This window comes from Camelus bactrianus, chromosome 16 (genome assembly GCF_048773025.1).
Source record: "Camelus bactrianus isolate YW-2024 breed Bactrian camel chromosome 16, ASM4877302v1, whole genome shotgun sequence".
NCBI lineage: Eukaryota > Metazoa > Chordata > Mammalia > Artiodactyla > Camelidae > Camelus > Camelus bactrianus.
This window is the reverse complement of record NC_133554.1, coordinates 57,688,541-57,713,975: the sequence shown is the minus strand read 5'-3', so window position 1 is coordinate 57,713,975 and position 25,435 is coordinate 57,688,541. Positions and strand designations below refer to the sequence as shown.

The 25,435-nt window shown below is 57.9% G+C and overlaps 1 protein-coding gene across 5 annotated transcripts in view; it reads left to right on the top strand.

The window, feature by feature from the left end:
• Window positions 1–25,435, top strand: part of RBFOX3 (RNA binding fox-1 homolog 3) — a 424,204-nt gene that overhangs the window by 97,138 nt on the left and 301,631 nt on the right. For all 5 annotated transcript variants that reach the window (XM_074343847.1, XM_074343842.1, XM_074343843.1 and 2 more), the window contains one exon: window positions 8,069–8,215. The gene's annotated coding sequence lies outside the window, so the exon portion shown is untranslated. The remainder of the gene's footprint in view (window positions 1–8,068; window positions 8,216–25,435) is intronic.

Here is a 25,435-nt window from a genome sequence, read left to right as displayed (position 1 = left end):
CGGTATTTTGCAGTCTCGCCTCCCCTCTCTTTGGGGGCCCTCCCTGTTCCTCCTTTCTCTCCCACCAGCTCCTGGAGCGTCCCAGGTGTGCCCTCTCAGCACCTGTTCTGTACTCCCCTCCTGTCTTCTAACTTGGTGTTCCTTTTTTGTTTTTAATTGAAGTATAGTTGATTTACAATGTTGTGTCAGTTTCTGGTGTACAAAATGGTGATTCAGTTGTACATATATATTCTTTTTCATATTCTTTTTATTATAGGTTATTATGAGCAATTGAATCTCGTTCCCTGTGCTAGACAGTAGGGCCTTGTGTATCTCTTTTATATGCAGTAGTGTCTATCTGCTAATCCCAAACACCTAATTTATTCCTCCTCCCCCTTCCCCTTTGGTAACTCCCTTGGTGTTCTTATCCATGCCCATGGCTTCAGCCACTATTTATACATATATTTTTGTAATCCCTGGGTTAATTTTCTATTGCTCTGTAATAGATCACACCAAAACGTAGTGGCTTCCAGCAGAATCATTTATTAGTTCACAGTTTCTGGGATTCAGGAATCTCTGGATGGCTGAGCTGGGTGCTTCTAACTCAGGGTCTTTCGTGAGGTTGGTTGCAGCAGCATGTTGGCTGTTGGTGGGAGGCCTCAGTTCCTCGTATGTGGATCTCTCCGTGTGGTGCTTGGGCGTCCTCATGACACGGCAGCCTGGTCCCCCAGAGTCAGAGAATGAGGTGGAGCTGTGATGTTTCTTATGACCTGATCTCAGAATTGACCACCACCTCTGCCGTGTTCCAGTGGGTATGCAGACCAGGTCCGGCCTGAGGTTGGGTGGTGGCTGCACAAGGGGACAAGAGGTGGGGATCATAGGGACCGTCTTCCAGGCAGGCTGCCACGATCCCCAGCGCAGACAAGACTGTCTCCTAAGTCTTAGGTCCTAGCGTCCAACCATCTGCCGTATATCCCCCCAGACGTACCAGGGGGTCTCTGAACACATGTCCAAATCTGAACTCAACTCCACAAGCCTAGAAAAATTGTATTACCTAATTGTCAATATGTGTGAAAGTGTAAAGAATAACGTACAAACTACATTATCCACCCAGCTGCGGCCCCCCCGCCGTAGCCCCCCCGAGTCTGGCCCATCCACTCGTTTCCATCTGCTCTTTCTCAGATCTGTTTTGCACTCGATCCCGGGCAGCAGCCTCCTGTTAGGATTCCCGCTTGGTTTTCACCCGCTCCGTCCTGTGCACACTGGCGTGAGAGCCGGCCTCCGAAGATCTGCATCGTTTCCTGCTTGCAGCTCTTCAGGCGGCCTTTTCACATCCTTGGCATGACGTTCAAGGTGCTTCATGATCTGGCTCCCGACTCACTGGCCAGCGCCATCTTCCCACACCGCCTGCTCCGTCGTTTGCGTTCCCCGGAGGACATCTCGCCCGCGCCTCCTTGTGTCGCTCTGTACTGCTGCCCCCCCCCCCCCCCCCCCCCCCGCCTCCAGTCTTTGACTCACTCCCAGGTCCGCACCTCCTCCGGGAAGCCAGGGCAGCCACCGAGGTGAGTGAGCGCCCTCAGCCCGTCTCTCTCACTGGCACTGCGTTCCTTCCGTCAGTCACTCAGACACGTTGGCTCAGCACCTGCTATGTTCTATGTGCTGGGAATGTGGTGCTGAGCAAAACTAAGGTCTGCCCTATGCAGCTGCCAGCCTGTGCGAGCCCTCCCTCACCCCTGCTGGGCTTTTTAGGGCACGTGTCGGCTCTCCCTCTACACTGCAAGCCCCCTGGGGACACGTCGGCATGGTGTCTCTTATCTGCGTCCCCAGCATCTGGCATAGGAGGGACTTGATGAACGTTCAGTGCAGGAACGGTGCTTTCTGGAAGGGCCAGAGCTCAGGAACAAAATGGCCCGAAGTCCCCTGAGTGTCTGGAGCAGGCCTAGTTAACCATTCCGGGGTCTCGGTAGCTGGGCTGGGGTCCTCTTGTGTTTGGGAAACACTTCTGGTTTGGGGCCCGGAGCCCCTCGGTCACTGCTCCCAGCCTCGTGTCAGGGGTTCCGAGCTCTCAGCGTTGAGTCTGGCTGTCACTCGGGTCACACAGCCTCCAGCCGTTCCTCCAGAAACCGCTTCCCCGACCTTGGGGGAAATTGCTTCCCAAATGACACCCCTCCATTTCACAAGCTTGAAACACAGCGCCCGAGGACGCATAAGTTACACGCGGCCCTTCCCGCTCCCGTTGCGTATGCTGAATAATGTAACATTTCAACAATACCTAAAGGTACGCTATTATTAAAACACGCTGGTATTAAAAAAGGAGACACAGCAGTGGCCCAGCCACAGTGAAACCGTCACAGGCCCCACTACATGCCAGAGCAATAAAACCCAAATTAGTTTCGCTGGAGACAAGCTTCACAAGGCGGGGGCGGGGGGGGGGCGGTCAGGAGCGAGGCTGGTTCCACCAGAGTGGTTTAAACCCGGGAGGGGGAGATTCGTTTATTCGGAGTCTTGCATGTTCCCTGTAGCCTTTTCCCCAGAAATAAGCTGCTTCGTGTTCTTGTCTTTGCTAAAGAAACAGTGAGTTCTGCCTTCCTAGCTTGAGTCCCATTTTAAGCTCTGGTTTTGGTGATTAGCTCACGTTTGGCGGGGAAAGCAGAGACTGAGAAGGAATCGGGGTGATGAGAAATTGAGGGGAACATGGCCAGCATCCCTGAAAGATTTCTCGAGAGGGATTAAAGAGAGAAGATGGCAGAAGGGACGCTGGCCCATGGGGAGCTTGGGGAGCTGGTTTCAGAGAAAGACGAGGAAGGAAGACGGTGTCTTGCTGAACTGAAAGTAAGCGAGTTAACAGGACTCCACGTCCTAATGAATGGGTTGCGTTAGTACGATAAACAGCTCTGTTTCATTGGGATGTTTTGATGGTTTCCAAAAACGAACATCGAATCCCTGCCGTTACTTGGAGTGCCCCACCCCCATTTTATTGAGCTATAATTGACGTATGACTCTGTATTAGTTTAAGATGTACGACATAATAATTTGATATTTGTGTTCACTGCAAAATGATCACCATAATTAGTTAACATCCAGAACCTCATCTAGTTAAGTTTTTTTTTCTCGTGATGAGAACGTTTGAATTCTGCTCTTAGCAGCTTTGGAGGGAATACCATAGCGCGCTGTTAGCTGCAGTCGCCGCGCTGCGCATACGCTCCAGGGTGTGTTTGTCTTACAGCTGGAACTTTGTACCTCTAATCACCTTCACCGTTACCCCCGCCCCCACCTCTGGCAGCCACCAGTCTGTTCTGTTTCTAGGCAAATCTATGTCATAGCTCTGAGTCTCTTTTACTTTCTGCCACCACCTGCAATGAAACGCAGCAGAAAAGGTGTGGTTTGGGGAGAAGGGCCCATTTCTCAGACGGGCACGCCAAGTCCCCTGGGATTTGTGCAGATGCCATTTCTGGAGCCCCTTCGGGAAGCCACACGAGAATGCAGGCCTGTCTCCGGCAATATCAGTATCGTCACTCAAAACAAACAAAATCCCCAAAACTTGATTTCTGAAGATCTGAGGGTCCTTTGGGAATGCCTTTGTCATAAGTAATAGGGTCCCCCATGCTCCATCCCACCCCAGCCCCTCAGGCAGCTCAGACCGGGTCACACAGCGCGTATGTGACGGGGCTGGCGGGTAACGTGCTCAAAGCTCTTCCCGCCACTTCTTCGGGTGACCTGGACTTTATAAAGGACTATTGTCGTCCCCAGGCTGTCCTTGGGCCCTGAAGTCCAGGTGTGCCTTTCTTTTGGAGATTTGGAAACAAATTCAGAAGTTCTGCTGGGCTGTTGGGCCTCTCTCTGCGCGAGAAGCTGTGCGTGTGAGGGGTCTAGAGTGGGCTCTGTGTGCTGGCTTTGCTGTGTAGAACGTGAAGGTCATTCTGCCTCTGGGAGTCCGAGACCGTCCCATGGACAGACCCAAGTTAATGACAGCTAATTCCACGTGTTGGTTTGCAGGCTGGCTCAGAATTTTAATGAGAGGTGCCACCCCACTGCATGCTGCTTACCCGGACGGATGTGCCTTCGTCCTCCTCCTCCTCACTGTTCGCTTAACTCATGTTGGCTGAACACCTACTGTGTGCAGCCCCGGGCCAGGTGCTGGGAGCATAGTGGTGAGCAGAGACCAACACAGGGCTGCCCTCCAGGGACTAAGTCCAGACCTGTCTCGATGGTGTTGATGGTGATGGTGGTGACTCAGCCAGGCTCTCCCCCCTCACCCCTCCCTCCCTCCCCCTTCCCTCCGCCTCCTCCCTCCTCCAGTACCTTCACCCCCTCACTCCCTGCCCCAACCTTGGACCAGCACCTCTGCTCAGCCCCTCAGGACAGAGTCCAGCCCTGCAGTGGGCGGAGGACAGGGGTCCTCAGAGATGGACGGAGGGGCCGACGGCCCAGTCCTGGGCGGGGCTGGAGGCTGCGGACCTACCTCTGAGGAGGGCTGGAGTTTGGGGTGGCCGGAGGACCTGTCATCCATGCCAGTCTGTTCTAGAAGGAACTTCCACTGGGGCCTGTGCCCTTTTCCGTGTTGGTTTATATTTTTTGCAGAAGACACTTTCTAGAAATGCAAGTGTTTATTTTTCCATCTTCTCTCCCCAGTGGCAAATATCTAACAGGAGGCCTTTTGGGGCTGGAGCTTCAAAGGCAGCCTCTTACCCCGTGGGGAGCAGAGCTGGACTGGGCTGGCCCAGCAGCCTCTGTGAGTGGTCAGACGGGCCTTGGGCCTGGAAGGCCGATGTGGGTGAGCAGGCAGTGCGAACGCACACGTCCTTCTCTGAGACGGAGCCCTCCCTCCTGCCCAGGCTCCCTGCCCTCGCCTTTGGCAGGACCACACCTGGCACTTCCCAGATCCAGGGCCTCCTCCGGTATCACATGTACAGCCTTCCTGGGAAACTTAAGCCTTCTCAACCCCCAAATTATTTTGCGGGCCCCCACCACTAATGCCAGTGGGGTGGATCCTGAAGAAGCAAATAGAGGGGGCAGTTAACCCTTGTGCCCCAGGGACCCTTGGGTTCGCAGTGGGTGTGGGATGGGGCCTCGGCGTCCTGCCCTCTCCCTGCAGTGGACAGAGCCAGGAGGCCTCTGGATTCCAGCAGCAGTTGGAGGCTCCTGCCTGCCTCCTGTGCACCCCATGCTCTGGCAGAGGCTGGACCACGGGTTCCTGGCACTGAGCTTAGCACACGGTGGGGAGCAAGAAATGTGATTCCGAGAAGGAGGAAGATGCAGCTCGCTCCTGCGACCTATCCTGCCCTTCTGTCCCACAGTCCAGAGTCCGGGAGGCAGGCTGTGGCCTCCACCCTGGGCCCGGCCCTGGGCAGGCTTGGATCCTCTGCCCTTGGCTTTCTCCCTTATCAACCAGCCAACCTTGGGGGCCTCATGACTTCACAGCTCAGCCTTTTGCCTCCCACCCAGTTTGGCTCCAAGGCAGGGTAGGACCAGTCCCTTCCCTTGGCAGCCCGGGAGCCCTGCGGTCCCCAAAACTGCGGGCTTGACCTCTGCGCTGTGGGTGATGGAATGGTGTTGCCTGCTGTGGAGGGAGGGAAGATGCGCCACCGAGATCAGGGACAAGCTCTTAGATAATCTCCCATTCAGCTTGGGTGGAGGAAAACAAACGAACGGGGCTGTGGGGAGGGACCCTCCCGCCCCAGAGTTGTTCTGGTCGGTGCGCGCAGCAGGACTCGCCCGAGGTCAGGGCTGCACGACCCACCTCGTCCGGAACTTGGTCTCTGCAGTCCTCAGAGGCCCCGAGTTCCCAACTCCGGGCAAGCGTCTCAGGCCAACTGTGCATCACCCAGCAAAGTGTAACCGGTCTCGAGGTGGGCGTGCAGGGCGGAGTCGGGGCACTGGGTGCGCGAACAGCTTGGCTGTGCGTGGAGGATGTGAAGGCGTTTGCCCACGTTTGAGGCTTTGAGGATTGCACACAGCGGACTGGGTGCTGGGGACGGGAGGAGTCTGGGGGCACCTCTAGGGTTCTTGCGCTGCCTCCTCCCCCATCTCTGTGGCCTTTGTCACTTTCCTTTCCGGTGTAGGTACCAGGGGCGAAGTGCCTGGCTGGCGGCATCCACAGCCCCAGGTTGCTCCTGTTCCGATAGGTCTTGTGGAAATGAACCCCAGCCTTGCCTTCTGTGCTGGCTGCCGAGACTCGAGCATTTAGCTCTGAGAAGCAGGCCTGCCTGCCTTCCAGCCCCACCAGCTGGGGTCACTGCCTGGAGCCGCTTCCACCTGGGCTCCCTCCACTTCCACCTGAGCCCCTCTTCCCACCCCAGCCACTCCCCTGCCACCCGTCTCATTGCATTTAGCCCACTGACCTGGGAGAGTCTGAGGACACCCTGGCTTCTTCCCCTGAAGAGTGGCCGTGTGGAGCTCCGGGCCGCTCCCAGCCTCCCTGCCCCCAGCTCCTGGCTCTGCGTGGCACCGGTGGTCATTGGAAAGGCAGTTGTGCCTCGGCATTTTTGTGTGGTTGGCAGCCCTCTGTGAGGTTGGCCCTGCCGTTTGGGACGGGGCAGGGCGCCGTTAAGTAACCAGATTTTAGGAAGACGGAGAAACTGGTAGTTTTTTCTTTCTTTTTTCTTTTGTTAAAGCTCCGTTGTGAGATTTCTGGGGACACGCTAATGGAAGCCTTTCCCTTGCAGGGGGAGGGCAGCGCTCAACCCTTCCCCGGCCAACACGATCTCCCAACCCTACCCCAAAGCCTGTCTCTCCAGGCTGCTCGGAATGGGTTTCCTAAGTGCTGTTTGTATCCTGTCCGCCTGATGGCACACACACTGGGTGGAATAAATTAAGCAAAGACAAGACTTCCCAGGCCCAGATGCTTCCTACCCCCTGCAAAACCCAGTCAGCTCCTATCTCTCTCCTGGGAGTTCCCGCTCTAAAGACTGATGACTGGACACGAGTCTAAGGAGACCTGAGAGTGTGAAACAGGAGGATTAAAGTGGAGGTGCAGTCCGTCATGCCTTCACTTACCCACCCAGCAGATGCTGAGTGAGCTCCAGCTCTGTGCCAGGCACACCCTGGGCGCTGGAGATGGGGCACTGAGTAAAACAGCTCACGCGTCTGCCCTCAGGACGCTGGTATGCCGGGGAGGGGAGGGGCAAAGAAAGGTCGCAGGAAACCAGTGCATCTATGTGACAGCAGAGTTGATAATTTCTGGGAAAATTCACAGGGAAATGGAGGAGGGAATGCCCAGGGGACGGTGGTTATTTTGTTCCCCGATGGCCTGACTGGAAAAGTGTCATGTAACAGAGTCCCTCATTGGGGGCGGTGGGAAACCCCCAGTTAGGCAGGGAGTGCAGACCACGTCACAGCTGGTGCAAAGGCATGATGCTTGAGTGTGGAGGGACAGCCAGGAGGCCCGGGGACTGCAGGGCTGGGGGCTCCCGGGCAGGGCATGGTCAGAGGAGGGGCAAGTGGAGCAGCAGGAGGCCAGACTGCCGAGGTCCCTTGGGTAAAGGAGGATTTACCATGAAGTTTTGCACCCACTGGCCCCTTCATCTTTCTTTTGCGCCCACCGTCTTGCCTAATTTTTTTAGAAAGCCCCCAAATCATGTAAGCGTCAGAGTCCCCAAACTTGGGTTGCAGGTTGTTGTAGCAAATCTGGGTGTTTCTCCGAGTGACGCAGGATATCATTGGAGAGATGTGTCAGGAGAGTGACATCACCTAAGGAATCTGTTAGAAAGGAAGGGACAGGGAGTTGCTGGAGTGGTGGCAGCGGTGGTCCAGAATCTGAACTGGGTGAGGCGGGAAGTGAGAGCAGGAGGGGGCGTGAGACGCGGCAGGGTGGGACCAGCACCGGGGGGTCAGAGAGCTGCAGGGGTCAGGGCTTCACAGCAGGAGGCCTGGGCGGACGCTGAGGACGCTGCACCCAGGCACCCAGGCAGCTGTTGGGTCCTAATGGTTTGTTTTCCACAAGGTTCCCCGTGTTCCCCTGGGACGTGATCCGTGGTGGCCTTGAAGCTGCCCTGTCTTCTCTTGTTTATTAACACCGACACTTGTTTTATATCCAAAAAGGATATTTGTTTCAAAGGCATTTAAATGTTTTTCTTTTCTTCTCCTTCAGGTAGAAAATCTGTGTCTGAGAGCCTGAAGCTTTTCGAGCTGAATCTCGCCCTTCCCTGGTAACCCTCCACCCCAAGGAAGGTCCAGAAAGAACCCCAGGGGGGCCTCCCTGCTACCGCTAAAGCAGAGCCCCCCCTTCCACTACCAGGTAAGGCCGCCGCCTGCCCCCAACACCCTTCCTTGGAGTTTGCATTTGTGGAAAAACATCTTAGTGTGGCAATTTTATTTTGCACAAGAGAATTGCAGGGACCTTCTGTTGGCTCCGGTTTGCAGATTGAAGTGTCTTTTGTGGCTTCAGGGAGCGGGACGGGGAGAGTCACCAGATCCCCGGTACCGCCGCGGGTGGGATTTTGTACGGAGCGGCTGCTGAAAGCCATCAGCCTGGCTGTGCGATTGTTATCCCAGGAAGGAGGGTGGACAGGATGTAGTGTCCACTGTCTGGTGTCAGCGCGAAATGCCATAAGGCCAAGGTTGGGGCCTGACTTTTCCCCTGCACAGTTCCGTGTCCTGCTGCCACATCCCCTGTAGCCCTGTGATCACCCCATTCCCCCTCCAGTGGCACAAGCTGCCCGGAGTTACTGGCAGATCCCACTGTCTCTGGGGGCCGCTTCCCCTTCTGACCACCTGGCTGCAAACTTGAGGGTTCCTACGACCCCCTCAGTTTTGACAGTTTGCTAGAGTGACTTGCAGAACCCCAGAAAGAGCTACACTTAGGATTACGGTTTTATTTCAGAGGGTGCACATGGAAGAGGTCTGGGAGGGTCCTCCTGGACAGACTGGAGCTTCATGCTCTTCTGTAGAGTTAGGACGGCTTGCCCTGCCAGCACAGCCGGGGAGGGAGGGAGGTCAGAGCGGGGCAAGGAAGCCGCTGCTTGTCCCGGGGGGGGAGGGGGCGGCTGTGTGATGGACCCAGGATGAAGAAGGCAGAGGGTCTGGGGATGTGCCGGAGATGAGAATTTTAGACAACATGTCTTCTACACTGAAATCACACTGTCGCCCCACTTCCTAAGCCATTGGCGGCCCCTTAGAGAGCCCAGCAAGGAAGACCATATGCCCCCAACTGCCCTGGGATGGAGGTGCAAGGCCACGTGGCCATCCAGAGGGCCCCACCCCCCAGGACTTTCTGAAGCTGCCTCTCCGGGGCTCCCACAGCTTTGCTGTGAAACCAGAGTTGGGGCTCCGTCCCCACTTCCTCTTTACCGCCGTGTGCACTGAGATAGCAGCTTTACCAGCTCTCTGAAGCGACCTCACTGGACACACAGTTTGGGGCTGACCTCAGTGCAGTCCTAGTGACCCCGAGGTTCATGCTCTGTCTCCTGAATCTTGGGCTCCTGGCTCTAAGCAAGTGTATGTGGCTCTATCCCTGCGGGAAGGGCAGCAGAGCGTCTGCATCCTGCAGGCAGGGGACTGTGGATTGTCTCCCTGACTCCTCGGAAGATATTTCTCCTTGCTGCCTCCTTGAAGGAGGGTGCAGGGCCCAGCCTCGCCTTTCTGTGGGTCTGAGAACCAGCATTCTCCTAAGAAGGTAAATCATTGGTGTCATCGAAGTGGAAAGCACCAGACTGACTGGTCCGGGTGGCGGCTCTGGTATTCAGAGGTCAGTGGGGTCGTGTGTAAGCTCCTTTGGGCCCAGGGCTGTTTCTGGGTGCACACACCTCTTCCAGCCCCTTGTAGCTCCCGAAGGCATGTCTGAAGTTGTGAAACAGGGAGTGAGCATCAAGGGTCTTCTCCTTTCCAGTGGGGTGAAGCCCGGGGGGAGAAGCATCAGAGGGAAGACCCTCATGTCCCGTTCGCCCTGGGCAGCATGAAGCCTGCAGAGGGAGCCGGGCTCCATGTGTCACCTTCTGATCCCCTTCAGGCGGGTGGCAGGTCTCTGAAGGGAGCGGGCCAGGCACAGGGATCACCGTCAGGTGTGCAGGTGCCCTCGCGCCCTGCGGCGGTGCCTCGGTCCCGATGGCATCCAGGTGCAGGCTTCAGAGGGAGCTGCCAACCCACCCCCTGGGCGCCCCTGAGAGCTGAGGTCTGGAAAGAAAGCGAGGGAGAGGCAGCAGGCATCCCATCGGCTTCCCGCTCTCAGAGGCCCCGTCGCCCTGACTTGATCATGCGCAGTGGGAGCAGGCACTTTGGGGAAGAGCCCGCCTTGGGGATGGAGGTTTGGGGGATGGCAGCTGGGGGAGGTGAGGAGCCAATACAGGAGCGCAGGGAATTTCTGCACGTGTGTGTCTTCTACGCCCGCTCGCAGTGGAAGGTCGCCCAGAGGAAGTGCTCCCTGGGGCGCTCCGGGATCAGGGAGGGAGAAACTGCAGGGAAGAGCCTGCAGGAACCTCTGCCCCCTTGAGTGAGGCCGGTCTACTCCCTGTGGCATGCGGGCCTGTCTGGTGCAGCTCCCCGGCACCGCAGACGTGTCCTTCGTGGGGCCCAGGGCTCAGGTGGGGGCAGGAAGGGGTCAGAGGAGGGCGTGGGAGGAAGCCGTCTCCTCCCAGCTGTCGCCCCATCGCTGGCTCCCTTTCTCTGCCTCGGAAAGGGTGCCATAAATTAGATCCCATTCTGAGGCTGATCCTTTAAATATGGATTTGATTTGGATTTTACTGTGTAGTAAATTCTGAGTCCTTATTAAAAACATGGGCTGAAATTAATCTGCTGCAAAATGAGATTTGTCTCTCGTGTGCAGTGGCTGGGACCGGGGGCAGAGGTGCCTCAGGTCAACAGGGAGGGGACCCGCCTGCCCGTGTCAGGAACAGAAACTCCCCGTCGACGTCACCGGCCCCTGTCCCCAGCCCTCCCCTTCCTCTCCGCCCTCTGTCACCACTCTCATCGGCCAGCCTGAATCCTCCCAACCACAGTGCTGTGGGGCAGGGTCACGCAGCCGAAGCAGAGAGCACAGCTGGCTGTTCCTTTTCCAGATGTTTTTTGGGGGTGGGGGAGCACCTCTGATTTGGAGCCGACTGATGAACAAAGTCTTCTGCTCTGACCTCTGGCCCCTCAGAGGGGAGAAGGGGAAGTCTGCACCAAGGTTTACTCCTCCTGCTCATGAAGAACGGGTTTGGGCTGGGCCAACGGCACTTTTTCAAGTGCAGGGGACAGCGTGTGGCCAAAGCAGGGGCCGCTGCACATGGTGGGGCGGGCGTGAGCGCCCTGGGGCTGGCACACTCTGGGCGGCTGCCCCCCCCAGCATGAGACCCCCTCTGTCTGCCCGGCCCCCGCCCTGGGGGAGGGGACCCCTGGGCAGCAACACGCGACTTCCCATAAATCACTCCCGGATGAGCTCGCTTCCTGCACCATCCATCACACTCATCTCTTGTCTGCTTGTTTTTAAAAGCTGTTAAACTGGAATCCGTCACATGGCACCCTCGGGGGGCCAAGCCGCGGCAAAGCTGCCCGCATCAGCAGTATTAATGCACATGGAGCTTTCTAGAGCATCGAGGTGAATGTCTCCCCGTGGTGGGGAGAGGGAGAGCGTGACTTTATCTAGTTACACCAGAAGCTAATGGGATGTTTCTCTGACACGTGCAGTTAATACGTTCCTGCCACGCGTGAGGGAGCCCCGGTGGCTGCTGGGTAGGACAGGTGACGCCCACCCGGACCGTGAGGCTGGTGAGCCGCCCTTCTTGCAGGGGTGTCTTCTTCTCATGCCTGATAATTTTATTTCGAAGACTTCAGCTTGAGACAGCTTTTGGGAAGATGGGTCCTTCTGGAATCACCTGTGGTTGCTCTTCTATTGCTAAAGGAATTTGGAAAAGAAGATTTGGGAGGGCGCTGAGATCAGCTTTGCTCCCCGCCTCTGGACATTTACTGCTGGAACAAGTTCTGGGGGGGTGCCCCCGAGGAAGGGGGAGAACCTGGAACCTTTTTCATGTTCTCTCTCTCTCCCCCCGCACCCCCTCCCCTAATTGAGTGAGGAAGGCCTGGCCCCTGCTTCACTGTGGCTGGAATCTTCCAGGCTTTTTAACCCCCACTAATTGACTGGTGCCAGATTTGCCTCCAAGAACCCTTCTGTCTGTCCCAGACAGATGTCACAAACCTCGGTGGCACTGGTGATATTTTGTCCCATCTGCTTTTGGCTTCTTTGCTATCCTTTTCTTTGCCTTGTATTTCTTCGTTGCAGTATGAAACTGCTTGTTGGCAGTTTCTTAAAAAAAATCAGAGAACAGACTAGTATTTTTTGTGGGTGACCTTTGAGCTGTGGGAGTGAGCAGCCGGGAGCTGTCCCTGCCCCCCCCCCCCCGCACTGGGGCTGTCCAATTAGAGCCCGTTAGCCACTCAGTGTGTTAAAGCATTAAGAACAATTAAGGGTGAGAAGGGTTTCCAGATGTAGCTTCAGCTCTGGGGCTGGAAGGGAAGCACTGCTGGCTGGTCCCCAGATGGAAACAGTCGGAGAAGGAGTGGCAGGAATCAGCAGCCGTCTCATCGGAGCCCAGGGCGTTGGGATGGGGAGCCTGTCGGTGGGAGGGCTCCATATTCAAATGCTCCGTGGAAGGGTCCTGAGGCTGCGTGAAGGACCACAGAATGGGGGCCTTAAAACAAGAGAGATTTATTCTCGCACGTCTCTGGGGGCTGGAGGTCTGCCACTGAGGCGTCAGTGGGGCCCTGTTCTCTCTCCAGATTCCGTGGTCGCCGGCTGTCTTCGGCGACCTTGGGTTCCAGTCTCTGCCTCCGTCACCAGTGGCTTCTCCTCTCTGTGTCTGTCTGTGCCTGTGTCTTCACACCGCAGGCCCCTCTGCGCACGTACGTGTGTCCGAGTTTCCCTCACCTTATACAGACCCCGGCCGTGGGTCAGGCCCGACTCCAGCAGGGCGTCGTCTTGACTTGAGTCATCTGCAAAGACCCGAGGTCCAAATAAGGTCACACTCACAGGTGCTGGGGGCCAGGATTTCAACATCTCCTTCTGGGGACACAGTTCTACCTACTGTATCCTCCAGGGACCCTCAGTGGGGGGAGGGGAGCCCAGATAACACGAACTCTACATGCCCCCTGCCCAGGAGAAGTGCTACTGTTGGTCATTTTGAAGCCAGTTAGGAGGTGAAGGCTGGAACACCTGGAGCTGTGAGAGGGGCTTCTTGAAAACCCCCACCTGCAGGTCGTAGGTCCTCCGTCATCCAAGATGCGGCAGTGCTCTGCGTGCTGACTGCCTGGGGTCCTTTCTATGTTGCCCACTTCCCACCAGCCCACTGCAGACATGGGTCTTGAGAGCAAACTAAGCATTGAGAAGCCAGACCCCAAATCAAAACCTAAGTGTAAACAGTTTGTGCCGTTCGTCGTGGGAGCTGTTCCAGAGCTGGGCCAGCAAGGGTCTCCCTGCGGGGCTGTGGGGCCCGAGGGATGGGAGTGGAAGGGTAAGTCAGAGAGGGGCCTGGGGAGGGGAGGGAGGGAGGTCTTGGGGGAGGGAGGTGGTCGGGCACATGGCAGGTTAGAAATGAGGAGGCTCTCAAGGCCGAGGGGTCCGGTGGTTACAAGAGGATGAAATGATCGAGGTGTGACTCCCGAGCTGGGGGAGGCGGGAGAGGCCGACAGAGGAAGGAGCGTAGGTACTGGGGGACAGGGGGGAGCTGAGGCCGGACACGGCCTGCTTCCGGCTGCACTGCCGTCTATGGATACAGAAGTCCACTGGGGGTGGGTGGCCCCCGGGAGAACGCCCTCCCCGGTCCTTGTCGTGTGTGCACGGTCCATCCCCCGGAAGGTGGTGGGCCATCGCCATCCGGGCCGTGTCGTCTAGGCCAAGCTGTAGGTGATTGTCACCGTCAACAGCAGCCGGCGGATGGGTGGAGGAAGGGAGGGACGAGCTTCATGCTGAAGCATGTTGTGTTGATACACGTGTGCAAGTGTCACACGCAGTCCTGGTACCGAACTTGGGACTTAGGGATGTCCTAGGCAGAGGGCGTGAGCAGGTTCTACGTGGGTTTGTACAAATCCACTGATTCTAGATTCAAAATGGGTTCTTTTCAAGGGGCCACGGGGGTGCTTGAGCCAGCCTCACCCAGAGCTGGCTGGTCCCGCTGCTGTCTGGGCGCCTGGCGGGGCCCCTGGATCTGATACCACGGAACCTTCACTTTGTTCTTCTTCGTCGTTGTGCAGGCTGGCGGTGAACTCCACTCAAAGGGCAAACTGGCCAGCAAGGATTTTTATGGATTGGGAGAAAATTATTTTTTTTATCCAATTTGCAAGGATGCATTAAGTATCCCCAGGCCTGGAGCTTTCAAAGACATCTGTGCTCTGAGGGGCAAAGAGCAGAAAGGGAGTGTCTGCAGATGCCTCGGGAAGAAACATTAATTTAGAAGGAGAGGTCGAGATAAGCTCAACTTTGGTTGTGTCTGTGTGTGTGTGCGTGTGTCTGTGCACGTGTGTGTCTGTGCGCGTGTGTGCGCGTGTAGGAGGGAACACGTGGAGGCGGAACCGAGCCATCCGTCTCTCTCTCTCGGGGCGGGAGGGGAGGTGGCGCATGGACAGATGGGGCGGGAGGGGAGGTGGAGTGTGGGGGCAGACGGTGTTGTGAGTGACCTTGTGTCGCTGAGTGCTGTTGAGTAACGCCTGGAACTACCAGAAGCTCGCAGGGTGTGGCCCCCTGCAGCTCCCAGCAGGGGTTCAGCAGGATGCCTGCATTCTGGGAGGACCTGGAAGCAATCAGAAGACAAACTCAAGTTCAACAAAGATCGAATAACACACTCACAAAGCAGCCTCACGTGGGAGACGTCTGTGTGCCTGGAGTTTCCAGAGCAGGACTTAGGGCTTGGAGACTGGTCCCGCTGACATCCCGGGACAACAGGTGCGTGCAGGTATCATATCCACGGTTCTCAGCTCAAGACTGGCACGTGTCATCTCTTTAATCCTCACAACAGCCCTGGAAGCTGGATTCCCTGAGGACACTGAGCCACGGATGGATGGTTAGCATGAGGCCATCCAGAATTTGAACCCACAGCTGCTCTCTGGTGGCAACACTGGCTGAGGACATGTGACTCTATGATCCAAATCAGAGCCACTCAGGGTGAGATCTGAGGCCGAGCTGCTGCCCCTGGATCTACAAGATGAAGCCAGAAATGGGGGGGGGGGTGTTTAGAACCTTCTACAGCCAAAGAGCAGTTTTCTGTCTAACTCGGTGTCTGTTGATGCTAATGGTAAGAAATCGGGCTCTGTATTTTGTATGTCTTTTTACTCCATTTTTCCAGTAAGCCCATTTGTATAGCCTTTTTTGAAAACCAAAATATAGGTCTGCAGTCAATCAGAAAAAAGACGAGGCCGTTGCCACAGGCAGCGCGAGGAGCACGCGCAGAGAGGGCGCCCGTGCCGGGTCGCAGAACGGGCGAGGTCAAGCAAGCTCCGTGGCCGCCTGGGGGCCCCGGGGCGGCGCCTGGCTTGAGGGCGCAGCCGTGCACGGGGCTGCATTTGTCTACGCGGGCCGCCCTTACGGAGCGCCAGGCTGGGTGGCGAACACAAAGCTGCTTGTTCACAGTTCCGGAGACTGGCCGTCCGCGATCAGGGTGCGGGCAGGGGGCTCCCCCTGAGGCCTCTCTCCCGGCCGTGCAGATGGCCCCGTATCCTCACGTGGTCGTCCCTCTGTGAGTGTCTGCGCCTTCACCTGCAGGGACTCAGTCAGGTTGGACTAGGGCCCCCCCCCCCCCCCCGTGATCTCGTTTAACCGTCATCCCCTCCTTCAAGACCCTGTCTCCAAGCACGGCCACGCTCTGAGGTCCTGGGGGTTAGGGCCTCCGCATTTAATGCGGAGGGGACACAATTCATGAGAACTCTCTGTGCTGCTTTCGCAATTTCTTTGAATCTTAAATTATTTCAAAATAAAAACTTTTTTTTAAAGTTGACACTGCCTCTTCCAAGACAGCGCGGCCTCTGCGGTTTGTCGCGGAGGGATCCCCACAGGCGCGCCCAGCGTCCCGGGCTCCGAGGAGTGCTTCGGGAGGGATGCGGTGCTGGCGTGGGCCAGGCCCTGCCCCTCTGCGTCTTCTGCCCCCTGGTTCCGTCGCTCCCCATCCTCGGCGGGCAGTGGAAGGCTCGGGGAGCAGGTCCCGGGGCTGCCCACGGAAGCTCCTCCCGAGCCTGCGCCTCCTTTCCTCTCGTGGGTGTCTTAGGCGCACAGGCTTCTGCTGCCTCTGTGTTCTTCCCACAGCCCTGCACGAAGCAGGGTCCCTCGAAGGCCCTCCGCACGACGTCTTGACATGTCCTAGACGTTCACTGTTGTCTCCCTTCAGGTGCTCTCCCTCCGCCCCAGTGTGATGGAGGCCCGTGCCCCGTGGTGGACCCGTCCGCGGGGCGGGAGCACATCACTCACGCGAGGGCGTCTCCCGAGTAAAGAGGGCGCCTGCTCTCATAGCAGGACCTTGCAGACGGCGATCAGGCTTTAAATGCTCTGCTCAGCTTAGAGGCTGTAGGTTGATGTCGTCTTCATTTCCATGGTGCTGTCTGCAGCCAAGGAAGCGGACACCCGCACGACTGAAACAAATGTCACCCACACCAGGAGTGACCGCACGTGGCCTTCAAAAGTTGTCTCTTGTGTGTGAGCCAGAATGTCTCTGGATCGGCCACACTTCTAGACCCTTCTGCTGCACAGAAAGTTCCCAAGGCGGGGGCAGGGTGCAGCTCAGTGCAGAGCACATGTTTAGTTAGTGTGCATGAGGTCCTGGGTTCAGTCCCCAGCACCTCCGCTTAAACAAACAAACAAACAAATAAATAAATAAATAAACCTAATTTCCTCTCCCCTCCAAAAAAACAAAAAGCCCAAACATGAAAAGAATTCCCAAGGCAAGAACGTAATGATTTTTAAATAATTTAGTATTTCACTTGGCCCCATACACGCTTTGCAAACTGCCTTGCTCTCGGCCCCCCGCGTGTCGTTGGAGCATTGCACTCTGACCCTGCTTCCCAGGAGCTCTGCCACTCCTGGGGGAGACCCTCATCCTTCAGCCTCCAGAGCCAGGCGTGCGTGGACCCAAGACCCACCTCCACTGGGCGGCCAGGAAGGCTGAGGCCTTACTTTATCTTCTATGAAGAAGTTCATTTGAGTGAGTTTTTCTCCTCCGAGTCTAAAGGAAAGACTTTTTTTTTAAGGTGATGGTGCATCCCAGAGGGGGAGTGTGCACCTGCGCTCGGCAGGCGGTGCTCGGGCACAGGGAGGTTAAATGGCTCGTCCGGGTGTTAGAAGACACACAGCATTTCACTGGAGGTGTGGCTGTTTCCTCTGAAAACTCCAAAAGGGCAGGAATATTAAACCTGCACTCCTGAAAGACTGGGCGTCTGATGCCAGAAGGGGTCCTGGGAAGCCTGGCATTTCTTTGGAGTCTTATTTGTTGTCTTAAAAATTCATGCAGATCTTACATCTTGTCCACAATATGCTCGTGCTGGTTGTAGCATAACAGTACTATTTCCCCCAAATCCTATGTCTGAAAGCTTAAGAAACGCTGGGCATGCTGGCTTGGCTACCCCGTTTCATCACTGTTTCCTGAGGGGCCTGAGGGGGTGGGTGGGAGTGGGTTCCCTGGTTTGGGAAGCACTTTGGGGGGGTGTAGGGAAAGGGCTCTGACCTGAGATGCATGTGAGTTGGGGGTGGGTGCGGCTGGATGAATTTTAATGCCGTGGTCTGTGAGGTTTGATGAGGCTCCTCACATAACTCTGACGTTCATGGGGGGCCCAGTAGCCTAGAGACGAACTGCTGAGTGAAGGTGCCTCACCCCCAGCCATCACCCCACATCCACTAGGCTGCCGGGTTTGCTGGTAACGATCTCTGCTCTTCCTTCTCTGTGTGGATGGGGTGACGCCTCCGGTACCCATGGTGGCTACTGGGGATGACGTGATCTCTCAGACACGCCCATGTTGGCCACAGGGGTGGGGTGATGTCTCTGGTGGCATCCTGAGTTAGAATGAAACCCAAGCACGTATGCATTCACTCTCCAACATTTATGGAGACGTTAAGGGCAGGAGACAGCCTGGTGCTGTGCGTTCTGAGCTAAGCATAGGCTGGTGCAAAGACGGATAAAATACAGCCCGTGGTCTGCAGGAGAACCCTCGCTGTGTGTGACCCTCTCACGCTGGGCTCTTATTTAACCCTCAGAGCACCCTGCGAGGTGTGTTTCTCTGTGGGAGGAGCCTAGGTCTGGAGGTGGCCCTCCGCAATCAGAGGAGGGCCTTCCCGCCTTCCCGCGTGTTCTCCTGGCTCCAGCTCGGCAAGCTGCCGCCCCTTCCTGCTGGAGCAGGGGACGCTTACCAGCGGGGACTGGAACCTGGAGAGGAGTCTGCTTCCTGGGGTCACAGATCCCGCAGCGTCCAGCTGTGGGTGGAGGGAGGAAGACCAGTACATCCATCTGTGTGTATGTGTATCCATCCATCCGTCCATCCATCCATCACCAATTGTCATCCATCCATCTGCTCCCTCTCTCTCTGGAAGTCATTGCTTATTATTGTCATTATTATTATTGCAAATTTTATTTTTAAACTTCATCCTCTTTTGACCTTACAGGGGTGGGGATGGGGAGAAGTGACAACAGTGCTGTGTCCTTGCCCTGCAGTCTTTCATGCTTAGCTGGGAACCCTATTGGCTCTCAGGCCTCAGCCGTCCAGTGAGGGCAGGAAAGCTGTGAAGTGGGAAATGAGAATGGAGGGGAGGAAAGCCAGGCAGAAGGTGGATGGGACGTGGAAGTGTGCCAGAGGAGCCTCTGGATTGATGGTCAGACTGACGTATGTCATGTGGCATCTGGCTGTGACACCCAAGGCCATCCAGCTCTAGCCCCAACCTGTCCTGCCCCCTGCACCGCCCCCCCTCCTGGCCATCCCACAACCACCTGGGTCACAGTTGTCATCTGTGAGGCTTTCCCGCTAGGGCCCATCAGCTCAGGGCAGCCGTGTGCCCCAGGGCACACTGGCAGTGTCTGGAGACATTTGTGGCTGTCACACTAGAGCAAATGGGGAGGCGTGACCCAGTGGCCTCTCCTAACCATCTCGTGTAGCCGTGTGCGGCTTCCTGTCGCTCGTGGGAGTGGGGGCAGCCCCATGTGGGGTTCACGGGCGGCAGGGATTCTACACTGTCGGGAGGTCGCCCGCCAGCTGCGTCCCCTGTCCTTTTCTCCCACCTGGTGGCCTGGATCCCCTGGGCCTCACTCATCGACCACACGGACGCCTCTCCTTCAGTTGTCTGAGCTGACCACTCAGACCAGTCCCCGGGCTCCATAGCAACCTGCCGCTCAGGAGGAAGCTGAGTGGAACCGCTTGCTTGCTTCGAGTTGTGTGTGTGTTGGGGGTGGGGGAGTGGGATGGAGAAGGACTGTCAGGAGGGTGCTCCTCTCTCCTTAAAGAACGGGCTGACCCTCCAAGTCCTCCTTCTGGACGCGCTGGGGTCCTCAGATTTCACACTGTGGCTGAGGTCACCATTGTCTGTACCGTGGATCTCTGTAGACTGCCTTCCCGTGGTGGGGGTGGGGTGCAGCCTGGGTCTGCGCTCCTTCGGGAAGAGAAGACTTCATGGTGGGAAGCGCTGTGCCCCCGGCTTCCAGGGCGCTTCCAGATCCCCGGGGTCTGGGGAAGCGGCGGATGTCCGCCAAATGGTGGTCCAAGGGTCTAGTGAAGCCCAGGGCCCCAGGATGGGGGATGGAGGCTGGCCACCAGGGCGCAGTCCCACCTGACACCTGAGTGCGGGAGGAACCTGTCCTGGCACCACGGGGGGGGGGGGGGGTAGAATGCACACCCGGAGGAGGCCACCTTCAGGCTGTGCACGGAGCCGCAGAGCGTGTTGGGTGCGGACTGCCCTTCAGACTTGGAAGTGAGGCAGACGTCCAGGCTGAAAGATCCAGCCGGGTTGTTCCTAGGAGGTGTGAGACATCCAGAACCTTTGCTTAGGGAGAGGCCGCTGATGCAGACGCCCCATCCAGCTAGAGAAGGAGAGCTCAAAGGAACGTCCTGTTTCTGCAGGCCTTCTGTCCAGGGGACTTGACCCCACTGCACAGAGCCCGTGGACCCGTGTCCACCCCCTGGCGGGCAGACGAGAGGCCTTGGCAGGGGCAGAGCCCGTCTATCCACTCCTTAACCTGCTTCCTTGCTGTGAGTCCAGGGCAGGTCCTGGAGAGGCTAGGCAGCCCCTCAGAGCCTTTGGGGAGGCATCAGCCTGAGGCATCGACCGCCTAGTTATCATGCAGGGAGTGTGCGCTTGGAGAAATTTAGATGTATTTTGTGTGTGTGCGCGTGTGTGCTTGCATGTAAATGTGGGTAGGTGCTGTCCTGATTGATGGCAATTAGCATTTTCTAACGGGAACAGATGTTCGGACTGCCAGGAGGCCGGTACCTAACGCCCACGCCGCCATCTGCTCGCTGGGCGGGCAGGGCCGGAGGAGGCGCCCGGCCCGTGGCCCTGCTGTCCCTGTGGCGTGCGCTGGGCAGGGTCGTGCAAGATTGTTTCTGGAGGGAAGAAAAATAATAATAAAGACGTTTTCCTGGGTTATTATGGGATGGAGCCTTCTCCCTGACTAGCGGCTCCGGTGTCTCCGAGGACAGAACAAAGGGAGGAGAGGGGGCAGGCACAGTGTCGGCTCTGGACCTGGGGTTGGGTGGGTGGGGTGGGTGGTGCGGCCTTGGGAGGCCCTGGCAGGGTGTTGCAGCGCACTGAATCAGTTCTTGGTTTAGAGCAAGGAGGTGACGGGGAAGGGAGGTGAGGGAGAGGGAAGTCAGGGAGGGTTCCTCTCAGACCAGCTCAGGAATATGAGACCCGCGGGTCCCCAGGGCAGCATGGTGGGTGGGGGCTCAGGGCTGGGCCGTGCCCTGCTCTCCCATCACTGACCGGTGGCCCCACTGGCTATGGAGTGGCCATGCCCCTGCCGCTGCCGGCTCCGGCTCCGGCTCCGGCTCCCAGTGCGGGTGAGTCACGCGCAGTGTGGGCTGGGGGCCGTCGACCCCTGGCCTGCCTCGTGGCCAGCTACACTCAGCTGTCCTGGGGGCCAGGGCAGACCCCAGCCGCAGCCTGCCTGGCTCCTCGCCCTCCTCCCCTCGGCCCACCGACACGGCTCTTACAACTTTTCCTGAAACATTCTTTCTTTGTTTCTTTCTCTCTTGTTGTCTTCTTAAAACAAAACAGTTTGTTTGCTTGCTATAAAAAGAGTCGCCCCCACGCAGTCACCAGCCCGAGTGCCGTCTCCCCATCCCCAGCGTCTGCATTGCAGCAGCGCCTCCTGCTGGCAGGTGTCTGCGGGGTTCTGTCGCCTGTCCTCTAGCCACCCCAACAGATGTACCGGGCTCTAACTGGGGGCTTGGCGCCTGGCCGCCTCCGCTGTGGCCCAGGGCCCCCCACTCGCTCTGCGAGGCTCACGTGTGCCGCCCCTTCCCCCCACCTTGTACCCATTCTCTGTCTTGGTGGGCGTCTTCCCAAACTGGTGGGCTGGAGGGAGTGACGTCGGGCGTGCCCCGCTGACGTGTCCCTGGCCGCTTGCCCGCCGCTTTGGAGGAGAGGAAGCACACTCGTTTCTGAGGGGCGAAGGGGGAGGGAAGGTTTCCTGAGGTGTCACGGTCTCGCAGAGACCCTGCTGCAGAGCAGAGGGATGGGTGGCAAGCTCTCCTGAGCGTCGCCACCTGGATGTCCTGGTCTGGGTCCAGTGACGTTCCTGCACTGGGTGGGCCGCCAAGGTCTCTGCGGGGACCCTGGGAGGGGTCTGTTTTTGCAGAGCAGCCCTACAAGACTTTGGTGCTGTGGGGACTCAGGTGGTGGCGGGGATGGTGTGGTGAGGGCAGTAGCAAGACAGTGAGAGAGGCTGCTCCGTCCCTTCTTCCCGCCACCTGGAGTGGGCTCGGGCTGAGTGCCTCCGGGAGGAGTGGAGGCTGGACGACCCCCCACGCGCGGGCTGGAGAAATTCAGTGGAAGTTTTCAAGCTGGCAGCCAGCAGGGTGGGCCTTGGCCTTGCCTGAGAAACACAGCCTCCCCTGACCTCCTACGTTTATCGCTGTGTGTCTGTGTTCTCACTCTGCATGGATGTCTGGCGTCTACCACTCTGGAGACCACCATGGGATTGACACCAGGGTTCCTCAGCCTGGGCACTACTGACGTGGGGGGGGGGGACGAGCTCTGGGTTGGGGGTGTCCTGGGCACCGCAGGACAAGCTGTCTCCCTCACCTCCACCCACTGGGCCCCATGGCGCCCCTCCCCCTGCTGTGACAACAGTGCTGTCTCCAGATGTGGCCCCGGGGGATCCCAGCTGAGAACCGCTGTTAATCTGCATTCAGGTGACTCCGTTTCCGACTCCACTTCCAACACGTGAGAGTTTACTCTACAGCAGGCACCTTACAAGCCTTTTGAAGTGTCTGTTCCTTGTCACAGCACCGTGAAGCAGAGGTTGCTACTGTCTACACCCTACGGAAGAGGAGCCTGAGAGGTTCAGAGGGCCCCGGAACTTGTCTCGTGGAGGAGACAGACATGCTACAGCGCGTCCTCCCCTTGCAGTGAGGGTGCAGCTGTATAGAGGCAGAATAGACTCTTCGGGAGCCCAAGGCAAGGGCTTTTGAGCTGGGTTCTGAAGGACGCATGGGAGTTTTCTGGGGGAGAAAGGGGTGGACAGAGAATTGCAGACAGGGCAAAGGCATGAAGGTAAGAAAAGACACCGTTTAAGAGGAGGCACAGAAGCGGGCGTTGGCTGGAGTGTGGGCGACGAGGCCAGGTAGGTGGCGCTGTGGTGCAGCGGTCCGCGCGCCCCGTGGCGGGAGGGCTGGCGGGCTTGATGCGGGGGGTTGGGGAGCTGATCATGGTAGTGGTGTGGTAAAGGGTGGACCAGAGTCCTTCCAGGAAGTTGCTGCCAGAGTTGGGATGGAGAGGATGAAGCTCTGGACTCAAGGGCAGCAGGAGAGGCAGAGAGAGGCCAATTTTTAAAAAAATTGAGTTAACATTTACTCAACATGAACTTAACTGTTAATCATTTCAAAGTTTACAATTCAGTGGCACTGAGTGCATCCACAGTGCCACGCACCCCCCCCCGCCTCTATCTTGTTTCAGAACCTTTTCTCCCCCACCAAGGAGAAGCCTGGCACCCGTCGGCAGTCACTCCCCAACCCCCTCGCTCAGCCCTGGCAAGCGGTGATCCACTTCCTGTGTCTAGAGATTTGCCGATTCTGGAAGCTCCATGTAAATGGAGTTAAATGTGGCCTTTGGCAGCGCAGGTCAGTACTTCACTCCTCTTGGTGACTGAACGCTATGCCACGGGTAAATGGACCACGCTGTGTTTATCCATTGTCTGCTGCTGCGAAAGACCAACTCTTTGAGGGAGGTTTCTGGCTCTGGCAACGTGCTAGTTGAACGAGGAAATAAAACCATGACCTCAAGTCCTGTAACTTTCACCGTTAAACCCCCTCCACCCCCCCGCCCATCCTCGACCGCAACCTCCACGTCCCACCTTCAAAGAACAGGTGTTTCGATACCTGCCGTGTGTTGAGGCGGCTTATTCTGAGGCTTTAGGAATGTGGCCACTGAGAAGGGAGTCTGGAAGTCGCTAGGCTTCGTGGGGGGTGGGGCAGTGGACATGGCCTCCCCGGGAACACAGGCAGCCCACCCCTCCCCTGGTGTCCCCCTGCCAAGAGCACTGTCTGCTCCTCGGGATTCCCTCCTCTCCAGGTGGGGTGCTGCCCACGCCATCAACCCCTCTGAGCCCTGGCCACACTGCGGTCCCCAGCACTCCCCGCTTCCTGGAGAAACGCGGAGCCTGGCAGTGCGGGGGTGGGGGGCGGGCAGGGTCCCAGTGCCCAGCACAGCTGCTCCTCTTCCAGCCGCCCCCGCTCCCTGAAGTAAACTGGAGGAAGAACGCTAGCCCTTCCCCACTTCCACAGCCGGCCTCGGAACGCCGGGCTCCGTGGAGGTGACACCACTGTCCCCAAGAGCCCCGTGAGCTGGCTGGGCCTGTGCACTGCGCTGAGAGGGGCCCGAGGGCCCGAATCCCAGGCGTGGGCTGTGGAGGAGCCAATGGGAGGGGGAGCTGGCCAGGTCTGGGGGCTGCAGAGGCCAGGCACGTGGGAGATGGGGGAGGGGAGGGCACCTCGTTGGGAGCAGAGACAGTGTTCTGCCTCCGGGCACTGCTGCAGTCTGAGGCGAGGGGACCCTCTGACTCTCCCCAGATAGGGAGACCCCACGGGCCATGGGTAGTGGAGGTGCCAGTGACCCATGGGGCCGCCTTCCCCGGAAGAGCCGGTGGACATGTTGAAACAGACACCAAGGCACGTCACAGGGAGTTACCGGCCATGTGCCTTGGGTGGGTGATTTCACAGATCTCCGGAAGTCGGTGACATTTGCAGAGATGAGGAAGGCCGTCCCCCGCTCATGAGCCATAATAAGACACCCCCTCCCCCTGGACACTCCACAAGGGGGTGGCCCCCTGGTACTGAGCCCACACGCGCCATGCAGGTGAAAGCTGTCCCGTGCCACCTCTGCCTCCACTGGACACCTTTCCCCACTGCCGTGCGAGGCTCTGTGGGTCTCACCCACCTGTCTGCTCAGAAAGCATAACCAGGGCCCAACATGTGCCAGGCATGAGCTGGCCAGGGCAGCGGACAGCAAGCAGGAGTGTCCCTGGGGGGCTGATAACCTGGTGAGGAAGGCGGCCACAAACAAGGGGTCCATGCCTGGGTCATCTGCCGTCGGTCCTCTCACCTTGTCGTTGACATCAGTTCCATCTGTGTCCAGCACCTGTAGCTCTGCCTGGGTCGCTCCCACACACTTGGTTACAAGCTGTTGTGAGGGCCCTAAAGGAAACAGACAGGGTGTTGTCCCCGAAGACACCTCAGGGAGGAGCATTTAGAAGAGGGCCCCGAGCCGAGTGGCTGGGGAGGGTGTGCGGGGGCGGGTAGTTCAGGCTGTAGGAACAACCTGTGCCGAAGCTTCACAAGCCAAGAGCCGGTTTATTGAAGAGACTGAGGGGCTGTGATGTGGACAGGGAGGGGACCAGCCAGGGTGTGGCTGGACCCCGGTAGTGAAGGGCGTGGTGATGGAGGTGTGCATGGCTTGCGTCTGTGAGGTGCAGTGGGGACTCAGACTAGGCCGTTCAGGTGGGCACAGCTGCTCGCACTCGGGACAGCCCAACAGCGCCACTCGTCCCCGGGGGGTGGGAACCGGCCCTCGGTCAAGCCTGGTACCTCTCCCCGGACACCTGGACCTCTGGGCATCGGGACACTGCATCAAGTTCCTAACTGGTCTCTTTGCCTCAGATCCTGGCTTGGGGTGAATGGATCTCAGCCTGGGGCGAGGATGACCCTAGGAGAACAAGGATGAGAGGGTCAGAGGGCACATGGGGGCTGAGAGGTGTACAGGTGATGCTGGGGTGCTGGGGGAGGGCAGAGGCTGCTGCGTTCACCCTGGGCTGGGTGGGGGCCCGTAAGAAGCACCCTCCTGGGTGGTGAAGGCTACACCCATGATCAG